Genomic DNA, 17,682 nt, shown 5'->3' with positions numbered 1-17,682 from the left:
ATCCAGTCTTGATTGAGTCTTTCCTCCATGAAAAGTGTGTTTTGGTGGGAAATTGACGATCTTCCATTTATCACTCGCAGGCTAAGGAATTCCAGGGCGTTAACTAGTCGACGACCTTCAGGGTCCGATGTTGTTCTCCTTAGGTGATAATGCTGTGGGACATTCCAGTATATATTGTCGGCTGATAGCTTCTCGTCTTCATCCGTGGTGTGTTTTAGATTAGAATTAAAATCCCCTGTCAGTATCATGTCCCATGTGGGGTGTGTACTCCTTATATCTGTGATTGTAGTGATCAACTGGGCATTATGAGCTGTTTTATTCTGTACTAGTGGATGTGCATATGTATTAATCAACAGGACAGTTTTTGTTCTACCGAAAGTCCCTGCGGTAAGTTTTATCAATTGAATATTTGGATCTGAGGAGACAATTTGTTTTGATTCAATTTTTAATGCAATGGATATATATACTGGAAGTCCTCCTTCCGTTCGTTCATAATTTTTGGTTTTTATTGCAGGAACTGTGTAGTGTGTGTATTTTGGCAGGGAGAAATCTTCTTGTGCCCATGTCTCCTGCAGTGCTATTATGTCAAATGTTTCCCAATTATTAGGATGACAGCCATTTTCTAGCCATTTTTTTGCCCTCGCAATGTTGCATGAAAGCAGCTGTATATTTCCTAAGTCTTGCTTGTCTGATGTTTCTTCCATTGGTCAACGTCCTTTTTCTGAACTTAGCGCTCCTGGAAGCCAACTCCATTTGTCCTGGCATGGGTTAATTTCGGTTATTTATTCATTCAGCTTTTCTCTCTTCAGCAAAGTTGGGAGGTTGCTGCCTATTGCTCCTTTAAGGACTGTATATTTATACTCATTATTTTCTTTTTGGTTTTGTCCATTCTTCTTGTTATAATCAGAGTTTATGGTCAAAGGGCCTGGATAACCTGGTGCTATTCGCCTTGATAGTTTAATTCCCCAAGCTTCAAATTGCAGGTTAGTATTCATGATGAGCTGGGCATCTTCTTCTGACATGTGGTTAGAGTTTGCTCTATGTTCGTTTGATTTCCCTTTAATATAAATTCTACAGCCAATAGGTTTGACGAATTTATTTGTTTTAAGGCTGGAATGTTTGCTGTTAATTTCAATATGTTCCCCCTGTTTAGCGTGTCATGTGGCTCTTTAGAGTCCTATTCCGGTGTCATGAGTATTTGCTGTTTCTGGAGTTGATGCCGTTGCTCTATTTGTGATATTGGGTCCACGTTCTCCTTGACGGCTATGATTTTTTTCTTTTCGTCTTTTATATGGACTCTTAGGTTTACATATTGGATCGTGTTTCCCGTTCTGATGTTTTGAGCTGGGATTTCCAATGGTGTTATGTTCTCCTGATTGATCTCTTTATTAAGATTGGTTGCTGATTCCTGCCCAGAGTTTCCTTGGTCGTTCTCACTTCTATTAACCAATTGTATTTTTGGTTGTCTTTTTTCAATCTGGTTAATTTCTCCATCGTCAAGATCATATGCCGTAGAGTATTCTATTTTCTTTCCTGTCGGGATGCTATTCCTGAGAGCTTCATGATTTAATTTCTCTATTTTTTCATATTCCTTTTTTGATTCTTGCTATTTAACCTCACGGGTTCTTTTTAAATCATGTTCATTTTCCGGACTTCTTTGTCTATTTGCGGCCTTATTGTCGGCAATTTTTCGAGCAGGAGTATTATGTACCGGTTGGTTCCTCTCTGTTTTTTTGAATTGTTCATCGATCTTCCAGTCTCCGTTGTTGGGAACAGTTACTTGCCTACTATTATTCTGTAGCTGTGTCCTGCTAATTTCCGTTGTCTGAATCGGTTGTTTATTCCCTGTTTTATTCTCGATGGATATGAATTTTGTCTCTGATCCATATTTTTTTTTCCTTTTCTGTTTTTGATCTCCTGGCATCCCCCAAGATCGGTATGTAATACCCGGTTTGTATCTATTCCTTTTCCTGATGACTGTTCGGCCACTGCAGTTTTATCTTTATCAGCCTTTTCGAGGCTTCTAAGGCTAACCGAGTCTTCATCTGAACTTGATGTTGGATTAACCTGGCCTGTTACGGCCTTATTCGTCCCGGCCGAGCAAAAGATTGAGTAAACCTTGGTGGTCTGCTGATTCGTTATTGATGCCATTTTATTCCTTGCTTTCCTGTCTCGTTTTTTTTGTTTCTGTAATAGCTTTGCCACTCTGGTTTTTGTCTCCGGGTTCATTACTTCAGTACTTTCCGATAACTCGTCTTGACTTTCTATTTTTTGTTGAGCCTTTCTTGTTCGATCTTGTATTTCTTCTAGCTTATGGTGAGTTTTAATTTGGTTGAATTCTTCTTTTGGTGGAGGCTTACAGAGTTGCGTGGTATTAACTATGTGTTTTTTTTGGACTTCAACTTTATTATCTCTAGCTTCTAAGTTTTGATTTATTAAATATTATCTGTTCTAGTAGTACTGGTAAAAGACTCAGTTTATCAATTATTGGGCTGCAAGTACACTGAACTGAGTATTTGGATTGAGCTCTTAATATAAAGTTGTTCATATTGTCCAGTTTTGTGTTTATTCCTGCAATTTGTTGTGCTATGATGTTCATTAAATCAATTTGAATGTCCATTTTGTCTGTTTGCATATTAAATGCCTTTGTTGTTGTCTGTAAAGTTTGTAATAATGTTTTGAAGAGCTCTAAGAGGCTGCTTTGATCACTCATTATCTCTCCTTGTGAGGCTGTGATTTTTTTTCTTGTTTGAGCACTTGATCTTGGTTTTCTGAGTAACCAATATCATTTGTCAGCCTAGAGGTATTATTGTTGTTTTTTTTTTGAGTGGATTTTTGGCATTGTGAGTCCAAATAGTTTCGTATGTTATCATTTATCGTTTCCTCCATCGGGACGCTTAAATCGATAACAAACATTTGTGAAGAGTTTTTGATAGATGCAGACCTAGGAGCGTTCTGACTTGAGTCAATCTGCTCTTCAAAGTCATCTTGGTCTTGGTCCTTCTGATGGATTTGAGCCGTTATTTTTAACCGTGTTGTCATCTCGTTATTTTTTTTCAGACTTAGGAGTGGAGGACATCAAGTTATCTTGATGTGTTATAATGTTCGTGGAGGGGTAGTCAAATTTTTCCTCGCATCTAAACTCTTTTTGGCAGAGCTGCTGTATGTCTGGTATGCCTTATGATGTGTTCTTGTGAATCGTTCTCCCTTCCTTGATCTCTCTTGTGTTATCTGGAATTTTTGTGATTTCGCCTGGGAACAGTTCCTTGCTTAGGAGCATTTTCTCCTTTTTTTTTTTTCCTTGTCTGTACTAACTTCCATAGACACCACTTCTGGGTCTACTGTTTTTAAGCTTAGCTTATCCATTTTCTCATTTGGTATTTGCGTGCTCCATGGCAGGATTAATTCAATTATATCTTGTATCACTTCATTTTGTAAGTTTGTTTTTTTGGTTGAGACTATGGTCGTTTTCTGAAGTGTTAATGGTGTTTTAAGGCCTTGCACCTCTGCTGATGTTGAATAAATGACTGATCCGGGATCTTCAAGAAGTGAGAATCTTGCGTCCAAAGCTAACTTCCTTTTATTTTCATCCTCTTTTTCTGAACATTGGTATTATAGGGGATATTAGTGGGCTATTTTCCTCAATTTTCCAAACCTTCAGTTTCTGTTTTTTTATGAGCTTTTTTTGTTTACTTTGCTTTTCACTCTTAACCTCCTGAGTTGGGGTCTGCCTGACTTTACCTGATCTCATTTCTTTGTATTTTTTCTTTCTTCATTATGACTAATGTGGTCCAGTGAAGTCCAATGAAGTCCAGTGTGGCTGAGATGCTTTACATTTTACGTTTTTCTAGACCAGCCCTCTTCCTCTCTTTTTCACCACTTTTCCTCAGTTTCAATCTTTTCTCCTCCTTTCCTCGCTCATTTCCGTACACCCCCCCTCTCCTACTGAGCACAACTCCCTCTTAATGAGACCTTCTGGACCCCCCCCCTAGAGGCAGGGGCCGAGCACACAGCACTCAGCAACAAGGGCGCAGACACGAGAATCACCAAGGTCCAAATCCAGAGGCCAGGAGACCGACCCCCGGGTCCAGACTCCAAGGAGACTCCCTCTACTTCCTCTTCTCAAGCGCCGCTCCTCACAATCCGCCTTCCAACGAGCGGCTCGGCTCTCCCCCCTCCTTTCCTCGCTGCCCTATTTTGATGTGCCTCCGCTCACTAGCCCGCCCTGCGTGGGCTTCGAACAGCCGGCTCGCCCTCGCCCCCACCCAACAGTCAGGGGGCGGGGTAGCGGGATCGTCAGTACTGCTACAGAGCACACGCCGACTTACTGAGATATGTTGTATTATGAATGTCGGAGCACCTGGACAGGGCAGTGACAGGGGGGCACCTGCACTGGACAGTCTCAAAGAGACGCCACCTGCACAGGGCAGTGTCAGAGAGGCTTCTTTATGTAACTGCCCTATGCAGGTGCCCACACCCCTGATACTATCCTTCACATGATAGTATCAGGGTTGTGGGCACCTGCATAGGGCAGTTAGATAAAGAAGCCTCCTGCCCAGGGCATTGTCTGAATGAGGCCACCAGCACGAGATGAGGACCAAAAGGAGCCACGTGTACCGGGCAGAGAAGACCGAGAGAGTCCACCATACATGACCAGGACCGGCACGTGCGAGCCGACGAGCACAGGGTGGCTAGGGCTTGGACAGAGATGGACTACCTGCACAGTACTGAGACAGAGAGGGGCTGTGACATAAACTAATTGAACAGGACTGGCAGAGTGAGACTTCTTACACATGTAAAATATGGAGGATGTTTGCACAGGGATGGGACAGAGTTACCACATACACAGGTAATGGCCAGAGAGAAATCACCTGTTTGTTGGAGACCACCAACACAAGCAGCAGACGTAGATGCTGTCTATTCACGGATAGAGCAACAGAGAATTGTCATCCGAACAAGATAATTAGAGTAAGGCTGTATGCCCATGGAACAGACATAGTATTTGTGCACAGTGATGGGGCACAGAATTACTTCATGCGCAGGGTAGAGGCACAGAGAGGCCACCTGGACAGGGATCGGGCAGAGAATTGCCACATGCATTAGAGTGATGACAATTCGGGTGGGGCTATAAATAAACTTCATGCACATGGAAGGGGTGCAGAGGGGCGGGATGCACTTGGAGATGACACGGAGGCCACCTGTAAAGGGACGGGACCGAGAGAGGCTTCCCAAACATGGAACAGTCTTTTTATAAAGTGATGGGGTCGAGAAACTGACAAATGCACATTAAGTCTCCACCACACCCCTCTCCGAACAGGTAAGGGTCCTGGAAGTCACAGAGGGCTTTAAAAATTAATACCATGCCAGATAGAGTCTGATTCTTCTTTCTAACTGATGCAAGTGAAGTTCTCGCAGGATGGGAGTTCTGGGTCAAATTTATTTCTACATGGGGCCAATTTGACTGCAGAACTGAAAACTGATTCAGGGGAAAGAACAGTGGGTAATTTTTCTACCACAAGGAAGTGCATGCGTAAGCATCTGTTTGCAGTGGGGTCAGAGTTCTGAGTTGTATTGTGTTTACTACACTAAGTGATTACCCGGTGCATTAAATACCCCACCCTTTGTTGAATTTCAGCAGGACAGAACGGGGGGAAAAAGTACGTTATTACTGTAAAATGGATTTTGGTGCTGAAAGCACCAAAAGCTGCATGTTATGTCCCAGAAAGTCAGGATAAGTGCAATTTATCACACCTGATGGGGAGTCATATTTGATCTTGTGTTAATTTATAGCACCTAAATTACAATCGGGCTTCACCTTTGTCTAACATGGAGTGGATGTTGAGTATTTCCATTGTTGAAGCATATTTTCAATTACTTGTCCAGTGATGTTTGGTCGGTGACAGGTCTAAAGCTGATAAGGTGATTGTGATCTGCATATGGTTTCTGTAGGAAGGGGAAGAGTTGACGACCTTTTTTAAGTATATCTAGAAAGATGCAATTTTGAAGCCAAGAATTAATAAGCAGGCACCTGGCGTTTGCTAAGTTTCCAGAAGTTATTTTTCATGGTTGTTACTGGAATGATGATGTTGTCACCTTGGAATGTGGGACTTAGGTTCTAAATAACTTTAGTATGGTATTCTTCAGATATTGGCCGAAAGATGGACCCAGTGTTAGTAGAGATCAGTGATAATCTATTTTATTGTTTGTTTTAATTTTGTGAATTGTGTGTTGCAATGTCACAATTTCTGGAAGGCTTACAATTCTTTGCATTTCAACTGAAATGGAAGTAGGCCATTTAATCTATTTGAATTAATTGTAACAACGTGAGTGTGATGTTTCCATGCTCAATATTTATTGAATCGAACACATGTGTTTTTTTAAGGCTAAGCATTTGTGAAATCCTATGTATCAATATTTGTTTAAGAGAGTCTCATCTTTGGTAATCGATAGGCTGATCTTATAAATGAGAGGTGAATTAATACTTGCCAAAGACCGGAATATCCCTAGGAACCTAGAGACCGACATTATCTATGTCATGAACATCTATAATAACCTACAGATCAGTAGTTATCCTAAGACAAAATTAATGTTAAACTTAATAATCAGTATTGTTCTCCATGCTAGTGACATTTTTGTTGAATGTTTGAATCCTGTTCATATAACGTGAACCTGAATGACATGGAGCTTAGGTTCTCATTACGAGGTACATGGAATTAGTGTATAGTAAAATCACCCTTGGATACTTCTGTAAGTATATGACCTTGGGGAGGATTTTATTACCCCGTTATGAGTTAGCAATCAGATTGTGGAATAACATGCATATGCAATTTACTGCACCCAAAATGTGCACATTTCTCCATTACTAACCTTGTTTCCCTGCAATCTATTATGGCAGATCTGCACTTAACATGCTGAACAATTTTACTCCATCAGAAGCAAGCTCTGTGCTACATTAGAATTTTTATGTCATCAAAAGGAGAATGGTAAAATAAGTCAAGAAAAATTTAAAAAGCAAGGAGTGCTCCAATCCCTGCAGAAGTAAATATAAAATCCACTAGGACCTAACACCACTCACCAGAGCAAACTCTTTTATAGAACATATTAAGGAAGCTGTGAATTACCAAAAGCTGTTTTCCAAACTGTCAGGTATTGCATACCCTTCCGTCAAACAGTTCTAAATTCCCTGCTCACTTATTGTCTCTAATAATATTGCCAAGTTTTCTTCTAGAAAATGCAATCATCCAAAATAATCATTGTTTTTTAGCAATTCGATTGGGGAAGATCTTATTTAGAACTGCTATTGCCAATCTCTAAACATATGCTCATGACCCAACATGGACAAGCTTAGTGAAGCTTGTATTCAACACCGTATCCAACTAATTCTAAGAATTAGCTTCTTATTTAAGAAAGTCAGTGCCCTTCCTCCATGAAATCTGACCAAATCACCGCCTTCTAAAAAACAAAAAGCAAGGCTAGGGGAATGAACCTGCAAAATTTAAGACCAATCTCCAAACTTCATATTCTCCCAAAACTTATGAGAAGACTGCCTCTACACATTTTCTAGTCCACATTTCTGAAAACGACCCACTCCAATATTTTGAAGTAAGGAGGTATTTCAAAGATTTGGAATTATTTTTTTAGTTTCACATTTAATTCAAATGTAAATTAAGGTTTTAATTTGAGAGGTTACTTTTTAGTCCGTGTTTCCCCTTTCGGCAAATTATGTCTCAATACAAAAATATATCATTGATATTTCTAGTTTGCATAATGTCTTTGAGGTGGAATCACTTCCTGCTAGACAGTGCAAAACAGCATTTGATCTGGGCCTGCTCCGCCACTGCTAAGTGATGAGTCTCCGCCACAGTGAGACACACTGTCATTTTTTCTGAGATCCTGCCTCAGCAGGGAGGAGTCAACCCTGAATTCCTCCTTTTTTGCCTCGAGAGATATCCTCCTATCATTTATGACCTATAGTATAGTTTCAGCAGAATAGGTCAACCCCTACTCGCTTGGGGTCTGGATAGTCTCTGAGGTGGCCTCTACAGCACCATGAGATGTTTTGATATAGTGTTCCATTTTGGTCTGGCATTGATGGGTGGGTTTATAGTTAACCAGGTCTCCTTCAGCCTTTGTGCAGAGGGTGCAGCCATGAACTATCTCCTGTTCTCTTATCCTGTAGTGGACTTGCTACTTTGCAGCGCAGCTCCTTCTGGTAGCTGCTGCTTTCCCCCGTGTGCTGCTGACCCGGTGATCAGGAGTTCGAGGCCCTCCTCCACCCGCAGGCCTGCGCCTCATCCCTGGTGGTCCAGTGGAAGAGCATCACTGCTATGCTGCTTGACTGCCATTCTCACTCTCTTTCTACTTTTTCTGTCTCCGCTTTTTCTCTTTCTCTTCCATTCTACCTTTTGGCTTGGCTTTGCTTTCTACCTCATTGCCCCTTTGATCTTCCACGGCCCACCCCATCCTGTGTCCTTCTCTCTTTCTGCTTATTCTGTCGCTCTTGGTGCTTTTCTCTTTTATTCTGCCTTTTGACTTTGTTTTTTCCTTTCCTCCTGTTTTCTCCCTCGTCGCGATCCCCCGCCACCCCATATGCCCCTTACTGCGTTTTCCCGCCTCGCATCTGTCCAGCTCCCCACAGTACTCCTTAATGGCGGCCGCTGTGCAGCTGCCTCACCAAAGGCAAGCTCGTCTGCGCCCCACCGCGCCCAGTGCCAGGAACCCTGGTTCGCAGACATTCCACAACTATGATGCCAGCACTCTCCTGGCTCTCAGCCCTGGACTCCACACTGCCTGCCATCTAACGTCACCAAAGAAGACCCATGGAACGTACGCCTGCCGGAACTGCAACCGTGCCTTCACCCACACCAATACGCCAGCTCCTCTCGCAACCCAACCGACAAACAGCACACCCGACCAGCTCAACTGCATCCTCCTCAACATGCGATCCCTCCACAAACATGCCACAGAAATCTGGGACCTCCTCGATGCCACCTCTTCTGACATCACTTTTTTCATGGAAACCTGGACTAACCCCTGCTCCGGACCGTACATCGCCATCCCTGATGGCTGCAAAATCACCCGCAAGGACTGCCCGATCGCCCAGTAGGAGGCATCGCCACCGTCTACAAGAACACCCTCAGACTGACCCGTGCACTCTGAGCAACCAACAAAGACCATGGAACACCTCCACTTTCAGTTACAAACTAACCATACAATACGACCCTCCATGGCACCCTCGTCTGCAGGCCCCCCGGCCCAACTGCTCTTCTCAAAAGCCATCGTAGACGTCATCGCACCCCAGGCTCTCGCATCCACTGATTACATCCTACTTGGGGACCTCAACTTCCACATGGACAACCCCAGCGACCAGAACACCGCCTTCCTACTGGAGAACCTCACCAACATCGGACTCGAGCAGCTAATCACTGCACTAACCCACACAGCTGGACACACACTTGACCTGTCTTCTCTGCCAGCGGGACTATCAGCTGCAGCCACTCCACCAAAACTCTCCTGGATCGACCACCACAGCATACATCTCGCCTTCACCACATCCACCGTACACCGCCCCCCTCCATTGCAGCTGGATCAAGGCCACAGAAGAACTTCTTACCGACTCCCTCTGCACAACCACTCTGCCAAAGTCAACGGATGCCAACACTGCAGCACACAACCTCCACCGATGGATCTCCAACTGCGCAGACACCCTGGCACCCCTCCAGAAAAGACCATGCAAGCAACCCTCCAAGAAAGCCAGCTGGTTCACCCCCGCCCTCCACGAATCCAGACGCACCTGCAGACAACTCGAGAAGAGATAGAGAAACAACAACAACCCCGGAAACTCACGCTACCTTCAAATCTGCCATCAACACACATGACTTCCTCCTCAAAACCACAAAGAATACGGTCCTCCAAACCAAAATCAGCGCCATTGCACACAACAGCAAAGGACTCTTCGCCATCATCAGGGAGTTGGCCAGGCCCAACAGTGAGATCGCAGGCGTCCCTCCCTCCCAAGACCCCTGCAACAAATTCAGCACCTTCTTCCACCACAAGATCAGGCAGATCTACGACAGCTTCGACACCCTAGACCCTGCCACCACCGCACACAACCACGCCGTACCCCAACAGACCGTGCTCTGCTGGACCCTGCTTACAACATTGGACACGCTCAAGACCATGAAGAGCATCCACTCAGTAGACCCGTCGGATCCCTGCCGGCACCACATCTTCCACAGATCAGCTGCCACTCCCCAGCTTTCCCACACCTTCCACTGTGCCATAGAAACCTCCACCTTCCCTGATGACAGGAAACACGCCGAGATCAACCCCCTGCTGAAAAAGCCGTCCTTAGAACCGACTGACCTCAAGAACTTTAGACCCACCTCCTTCCTCCCCTTCCCAGCCAAGGTCATCGAGAAAGCCTTCAACGCCCAACTCTGCGTTCCTAGAAGTAAACCACGTCCTGGACACCTCCCAATCTGACTTCTGAAGCAATCACAGCATGGAGCACATCCGCTCCCTCCTCAACCGGGGGCAAAACCGCAGCCCTCATCCTACTGGACCTCTCGGCCTACTTCGACACCATCTCCCACCGCACCCTAATCACGAGACTCCACGACACCCGCATTCACGGCAAGGCACTGAACTGGATCCATTCCTTCCTCACCAGCTGGACTCAGCGAGTCAGACTACCCCTGTTCCTCTCAGAACCTATAGAGATCATCTGCGGAGTGTCCCAGGGTTCCTCCCTGAGCCCCACCCTCTTCAACGTCTACATGGCCCCCTTGCAGCCATCGTCAGAAGCCACAGACTCCACATCGTCTCCTACTCCGACGACACCCAGCTGATCCTCTCCCTCACCAATGAACCTAAAACCGCCAGAACCAACTTCCTCAGGAATGAAGGATGTTGCTAATTGGATGAAAGATAGCTGCCTCAAGCTCAACTCGAACAAGACTAAAGTACTCATCCTAGGACCCACCCCTTAAGCCTGGGATGATGTTTTTATGGCCAGCCACACTGGGACCCCCGATGGACCATGCAGGCAACCTCTGCATCATACTGTACTCATGGCTCACAATGAACCGCCAAATCAATGCAGTTTCCTCAGCCTGCTTGCACACGCTCTGCATGCTTCGAAAGACATTCAGCTGGATCCCCACAGAATCCAGAAAGACGGTCACACACGCACTCATCACCAGCAGACTCGACTACGGCAATGCACTCTACGCCGGCGTCACCCAGCAACTGCTGAAGTAACTACAGAAAGTCCAAAACTGGTCCACGAAATCCCCTACGGCAGCCACATCACGCAACACCTCCGACAACTCCACTGGCTTCCAGTCAATAAGAGAATGACCTTCAAGCTCCTCACACATGCCTACAAAGCTCTCCATGTCGAAAGACCAGCATACTTGAACCACCGCCTCGCATTCCACATACCCGCCAGACAACTCCATTCCGCCAAACTTAACCTAGCCTCTGTCCCCAGGATCCACAAGACCAGAACCGGAGGAAGATCCTTCTACCTTGCCACCAAGACCTGGAACTCCCTGCTCCTTCACCTCGGGCGATTCGTGTTGGTGACCCAATTCAAGAAGGACCTCAAGACCTGGCTCTTCGAATGATCGTATACCCAGAGGGACCAGCAGACCCCCAAACTCCTTGCCCCAGCACTTTGAGACCCTCACAGGTGAGTAGCCACTCTCTAAAAGCCCCTGATTGATTTTATGAGCACTCACCCCCCCTGTGTCGGGTCTGTCTTCTCTCACGGCTCGCTAAGATCACTAATTAGTATTCCCTCTACCACCCTTCCCATTTTCAGATCTAAAATTGGTAGAGCCACGGGAGCCAAGCGAACCCCCAAATGGCAAACATCAGATGTCACCAAGGGATATTCGCCACAGGCAACTCAGCTTCTCAAGGGGAATAGCTCAGAATTATCTGAGTTAATCCTAAAACCGACATCTCTCTGGACATCTGCATAATTTTAAGTAGAATATGTGCAGAATAAGCCGGTTGTGGAAGATATACTAAAGTATCATCTGCATAGAGGGAGACCACATTGTCGGTGGCCCCTAAGGGTATGCCCCACATTTGCATCATGCTGCTCAGGGTTTCTGCCAATGGCTCAATGGCTACCGCGAACAAAAGCGATGACAAATGGCATCCATGTCGGGTGCCCCTGTATAATTGAAATGAATCAGAACTCACAGTCCCAGATCATACCCTAACATATGGAGCAGAATAAAGTAAATGAAGCCATTGAATAAATCCAAAACTCAAGTCTAGTTTCTGGAGCACTTGCCACAGAATCAAATGCTTGCTCATTGTCTAGGAGTGCCAGAGCCAAGTCATCTGTCAAAAGCTGCGGGGCATGCCACACATGAGCCAGTCACCTTAAATTTTGAGCAGTACTGCGCCTTGGGACGAATCTAGATTGACCCGAGTATATAAGCTGGGGCAGATGTGGGAGTAGACGAGCCACCAGAACACCTCTCAGAATTTTTACATCTATATTTCGAAGCGATATCAGTCTGTATGAGGAAGCGAGCGAAGGATCTCTGCCGAGCTTCAGTATCATGACCACTAGGGCTTCCCTGATAGAGGTCGGCAAAGAACTGGCATCTAGGGCCTCATTGTATACCTCTAGGAGTTGGTCTGCCACTGATGCTGCAAACTTGTGATAAAATTCCTCTGGCAATCCATCACTACCTGGGGTTTTTACAGGCTTGAGATGTCTGATTGCCGAAAGGATTTCTTCCTTCGTAATTGGGCCATCTAGGGCCTCTACGGCATCTCGAGTTAAGGCTCGGAAGCTCAACACCTGCAAGAAACCCCTGCACAGATTCCAGTGACATGTCTACTCTGCCATCTTGTCTGGCCACGCCCCCAGTGTGGATATGGAGCTTGCTGTCCCTACGCCTTAGCTGGTGTGCCCGGGTCCTCCAGGGTGGGTGCAAGTGTGGTTGCCACCAGCCCATGGCTCCATGCCAAGAAAAGACCCAGTGCAACCTCCTGGAACTGTGCTCAGTATTGTGTGGAGCACCTTGCCCCACCTGCCATCTTTAGTGTGGCCTTGCTGAGGGTCATGTTCCCTTTTAAAAAAAATATTTTTCAGGCCATGGCAGAAATGTATAAAATGTAATCCCTCACTATACCCTTGGATAGGTGCCGCAGGCTGTTACAGAGCCGGGTTAGGCTCCATTGTGTTCAGGATGTCTGCAGATGATGGGGATTGCAACAGAGATGCTGGGTTATGCATCTGCCATCTGGACTGGCTAGCCAGGCATCTGGACATATTATGTTTTAGTTTCTCACAGTAATGCAGTGCACTTAGAGATTGTTTGTTTTATTAGATCACCCATTAATATGTCTAATGACCAGTAATATAGGTCACAGTGGTAGATCAGCGAGATGGTTACTTAATGCTACTATCAGAAAGAATTGCAAGATCTAATATACATCTTTATAAACATAAATTCGGAGTCTCTTGGGGCATATGACATGAAGGGAGTCATTTTCTGATTTGCAGGAAAGAAGAAAACCAAAAGTTTGAACAAATAGGAGGTGACTTTGATATACCATAAGTTACATTCTCGAGGTAGATCATATTCCCCATTCACTAGACTAAAGGGCCTAAAATATAAACTTAATTCAGTGCGAATTGCGCATGCAGTGTTTGCCATGTATTGAAATAAAGAGGCTTCTTGTGAGAGACAAAAATAAGAGATCATCCTGCAGGTGTTAAATTAAAAAAACTGGAGAAGTGTGCATTATTGTCAAGGATTTTTCTGAAGAATCACATAAATGATCAGAATATTGGTACACTTGTTAGAAGATATTACCCCAAACTGTATTTTTGGTATAGCTAGAAATAGTGAATAGTGGGTATTTTTATGGAAAGTTGCATCTTCTTGTGCTGTCAAGACTCCCAACAGATTCCTATTTTATGACAAATTTTATATTTTAGAAGTAGCTGAAGTAAAATAAAATCTATGAAATGTAAAAAACCAACAAGTTTTAATATTTGATCTTGTGAATTCAGAATGATTGTTTCTGGGGTCGTTGACCTGTAAGTTTATTTTTCTACTGATGCAAACTTCAGTGGTCACTTTACGATACAGATACATGTCTTGCTTTAAGTGAATATTTCTGGCCAGTCCCTAAAAAGAAAAAACCCTTTAAAAGCAAGATTATCAAATTATTTTAAAATAGTCTTCCCAAAACCCAGATGAGATTTATGCAAGGTAGGTGTAACAGCTTAAAAATATTTCTAGATTGGGTATAGAATTGTGTGGAAAGCGCACCTCCGCGCTCTGGATAATTACACTCCTGTCCACTTAAATCCCAAGGAGTACAGGTAGACAGAGGTAAAACAGAGTAGTTTAATCACGCTGAAGCGGTTGCAAACAAACCAGGCAAAACTTTTTCCGTGAAGGGAAAGAACAACTGAAACCATTCTCCTTTCATATTTTTACTATATTTCAAACAAGTCTGTGGGCAGACTACACTCCCCTAGACCACTGGAAATTTCCTTCCAGTTATACATACAAAAGAAAATCGCTAACGGCACTACATTTTCAAGGCAAGTAATGCGAGAGAGACTCACAGAGCTTGACTAATTTCAAATTGGATCGAAAAAAGTTACGCTTCACATCGCCGAGAAGCACACATGATTAACAAGGTGTAATTATTCTAGCAACTATTCAGTACTTTTCCAAGGGCATCGAGATCAAAAGAATAATCCACATTTGTAAAGCGCAAACAATCACCCGTAAGGGTCTCTAGGCGCTGGGGGCCGTCGGGAAGATTAAGCAAGCTATTGCCCAGAGTCACATGGTGCTGAGCTCATCCGCCGGCGCCGGTGATCGAACCGTGATCCCAAGATTCCGGAGTCAGTCGCCCTGGCCGTGGCAGCACGCACAGTGTCCGCAAGTACATGGAAAATTTCTCAGACAACGTTGTACAAAGTTGGGTAGATTTACAAAAATATCTGTACTCCTGTTTTATATCATATTACATTTTCCTCAGATGGGCCTTGAACATAAGTTCAACATTTTATAATTACCTAACTAACCTACAGTATCAGAAGTAGATAATTTGGATTGGCCCCTCATATCATGATAGTACTTTATTTTCAGATATTCTCCATTATAGGGTTGTTAGCAGGGAAAATAAGAAACAAATGGGGCTTTGTTAGAAGTCTAATCTGTGAGGGCAGCAACACTAATGTTAATTAAATCCCGTATTTCTTCTTCTTGCATTATAAGCATATTCTGTTGTGGAACAGAAACTGGAGGGGGCTTGCAGACTGAAAGGAGCATGCTGCAGCACATGGGAAGAAAGTTCACACACAGACAACACCCTAAAATAATCCCACCTATAACCAAGGCTATCACTAATCAGACCTCCAGGATATTGCAGCATGGATTAGCAAATTTAGCGGCACAAATATGGAAATTTAGCAGCATTCGTGCGGCACTTTGTTTTACTCATAATCATCCTTTTTCCAGCTTTAAAACAATAGAAACTGTTTTAGCAGAGTATTCCACTTTGAAATAGGCAACCTGGGATATGGAACAGAGGAAGCAGCCCACAGGTGAAGGCTGCAATCCCTTGGAAATGCAATCCTCCATTTGCTTAGCCTATTCTTGTAAACGGCACACCGAGTGAGAGAGGGAGACATTTGAAAGACTGTATCCCTGCTTCCTGGACCTTTCAGGACAAGGGCAGTAGTCCGTGTCTATAAAGAGGGCATGCTCTTTGAGTTCTTCAGGTCGCAGTACAGATTCTGGACATTGGCTTTACCATGGACAGGTCTAAGCCTCTGTATGTGGGTAATCAGGGACAGCAAAAACTCTGTATACCAGTTTCATGTGTAGTCACATCAACCAGGGCAGTTGTACAAACATGTATAACTTACAGGGGTCTGTCCCTTCCAAATGGCATTCTCCAGTGTTTCTCCAATGTACGTCCGTGTTCTCCAAATGTGTCTTATTTTATCTTTGTGACAATTGCTTAACCTCTGGAATATTGCGAGGGTGGCACTCTTCCGGAAATGGAGCGCTAGACTCTGGCATGTAGAACGTCTAATACGATTATTCTTTGAAAGAAATGCTAATGTAAAGCCTTTGTACCAATATGTGTCGATATTTTGATTGGTGAGTGGTTAAAGTGGTGTGGTGCTGGACAAGTTGTCATTTATTTCTTATTTATTATAGCTCTGGAATATACGGTATCTGTTCAAAAAGTGAGGATGAATTATCCCCTTAGCTTGTGCAAGTTTGTAAAGAGTACTTTTGATTATTTATTTTTTGAGCAATTAATGACAAGTTGTTGCCGAAGATGACTTATAGACTTTTTAGTGGCAACATGTGACTCGCCTAGTTTCTGGGGAGAGTTGTAAGGGGACTGATTGTTTCACCTGAAGGCTTGTTGGAAGAAAACAAGATTTAGGGTCACTGCAAGCCTGGTTGTTAGCATTCGTCCAAACTTGAACAAGGGTGAAACCAGGTGCAATCATTGTGAGCTGTCTAGTTAATGATTTGGCCAGGTGTTATTTTGGATGCCAACTTTATACATGTGGTATGTCAATCCATGCATGCATGTATATTAGACTGATTAGCAATATCTTGTTGGTGGGAAAGTGAAGGGGGGAAAAGGAATATTTTTGTGGGATTCGTCTAGTGCTGCTTTCATTTAGTGATGTGAACTGACTCATTTGGATGAATTGAGAGAAGTCTTAAAAGATGCGACCCGGAGGTGTGGTTACAATGTGCATGGATTGAGACATGCGTTATGCCTCCTTGGCCTTAGCTGGACATTCCCAGGCCCCTTTTTACTCACCTATTGGCTCCACCCAGCTTAGCTGGTACCATAAAGGAACAGGGGCCAATGGCAGCTACCAGACTGCTGATTGGAGCCAGTCCTGACAAGTAGTGAGAGGAGTGACATGGTTGCGGCCAAGAGCTTAAGCAGCAAGATATTGGCTGGCATGAAGTATGGTGAGACTTGCACTGGGTTAGGCAGACACCGCGAGAAGCTTGTAGCAGTTAACTGGTGGTGACGGAACCACCAGGACCTCTGGGCCAGTGCGGAGGACCCTCTTATGGCTTGGGAACAACCAGCGAGTGTTGGTAGGCGCAGCTGTTGCCCCAGCAAAGGCATTGAGCAGACTCGCCAAAAGAGCTTGAAAGTAAGAAGTGGCATTGCAAGATCCGGGCTAGACCTCCTTCCTCCGAATACTTTCACTGTGGAGAAGAAGCCACTGATATAGCTACTTCTCATCCAATGGACCTGCTGTTGGTCCCCATCCACTTCTACCCACGCCAAGGGTGAAATAAGAAAGAGGCAGCCGAAGAAGTAGTGTTGGCCTACCTGGATCCCAGGGTGAATCGAGTGCACCAGTGGAGGGCTCTGCAGCGGTGAAAAGGACCATTGGGGCCCAGAGAAACACAATAAGGACCCACTCTGGCAGGCATGACTCTCAAAAGAATAAGGTAGACCGTGGTAAGACATTGCCATCTTGATGTGGTGACTGTGGGAGGACTAAGTTGATGGATGCCCTTTAGTTGGAAGAGGGAAACCTAGGCACCCAGTGAATGGCTTTGAGCCCTTTGCTGAGGAAAGCGCCAAGAAGATGATTGAAGGGCACTGCAGTAACCAAGCTAGATGTAA

General features: G+C 44.6%; 1 protein-coding gene across 1 annotated transcript in view; it reads left to right on the top strand.

Annotated features, from left to right (window-relative positions):
- HIRA (histone cell cycle regulator) overlaps nt 1–17,682 on the top strand; it is a 424,028-nt gene that overhangs the window by 5,794 nt on the left and 400,552 nt on the right. The gene's annotated exons all lie outside the window — the stretch shown is intronic.

This window comes from Triturus cristatus, chromosome 11 (assembly GCF_964204655.1).
Source record: "Triturus cristatus chromosome 11, aTriCri1.1, whole genome shotgun sequence".
In the NCBI taxonomy this organism is placed as follows: domain Eukaryota; kingdom Metazoa; phylum Chordata; class Amphibia; order Caudata; family Salamandridae; genus Triturus; species Triturus cristatus.
Note: the sequence above shows the minus strand (reverse complement) of the source record. Positions and strands in the feature narration are given on the sequence as shown.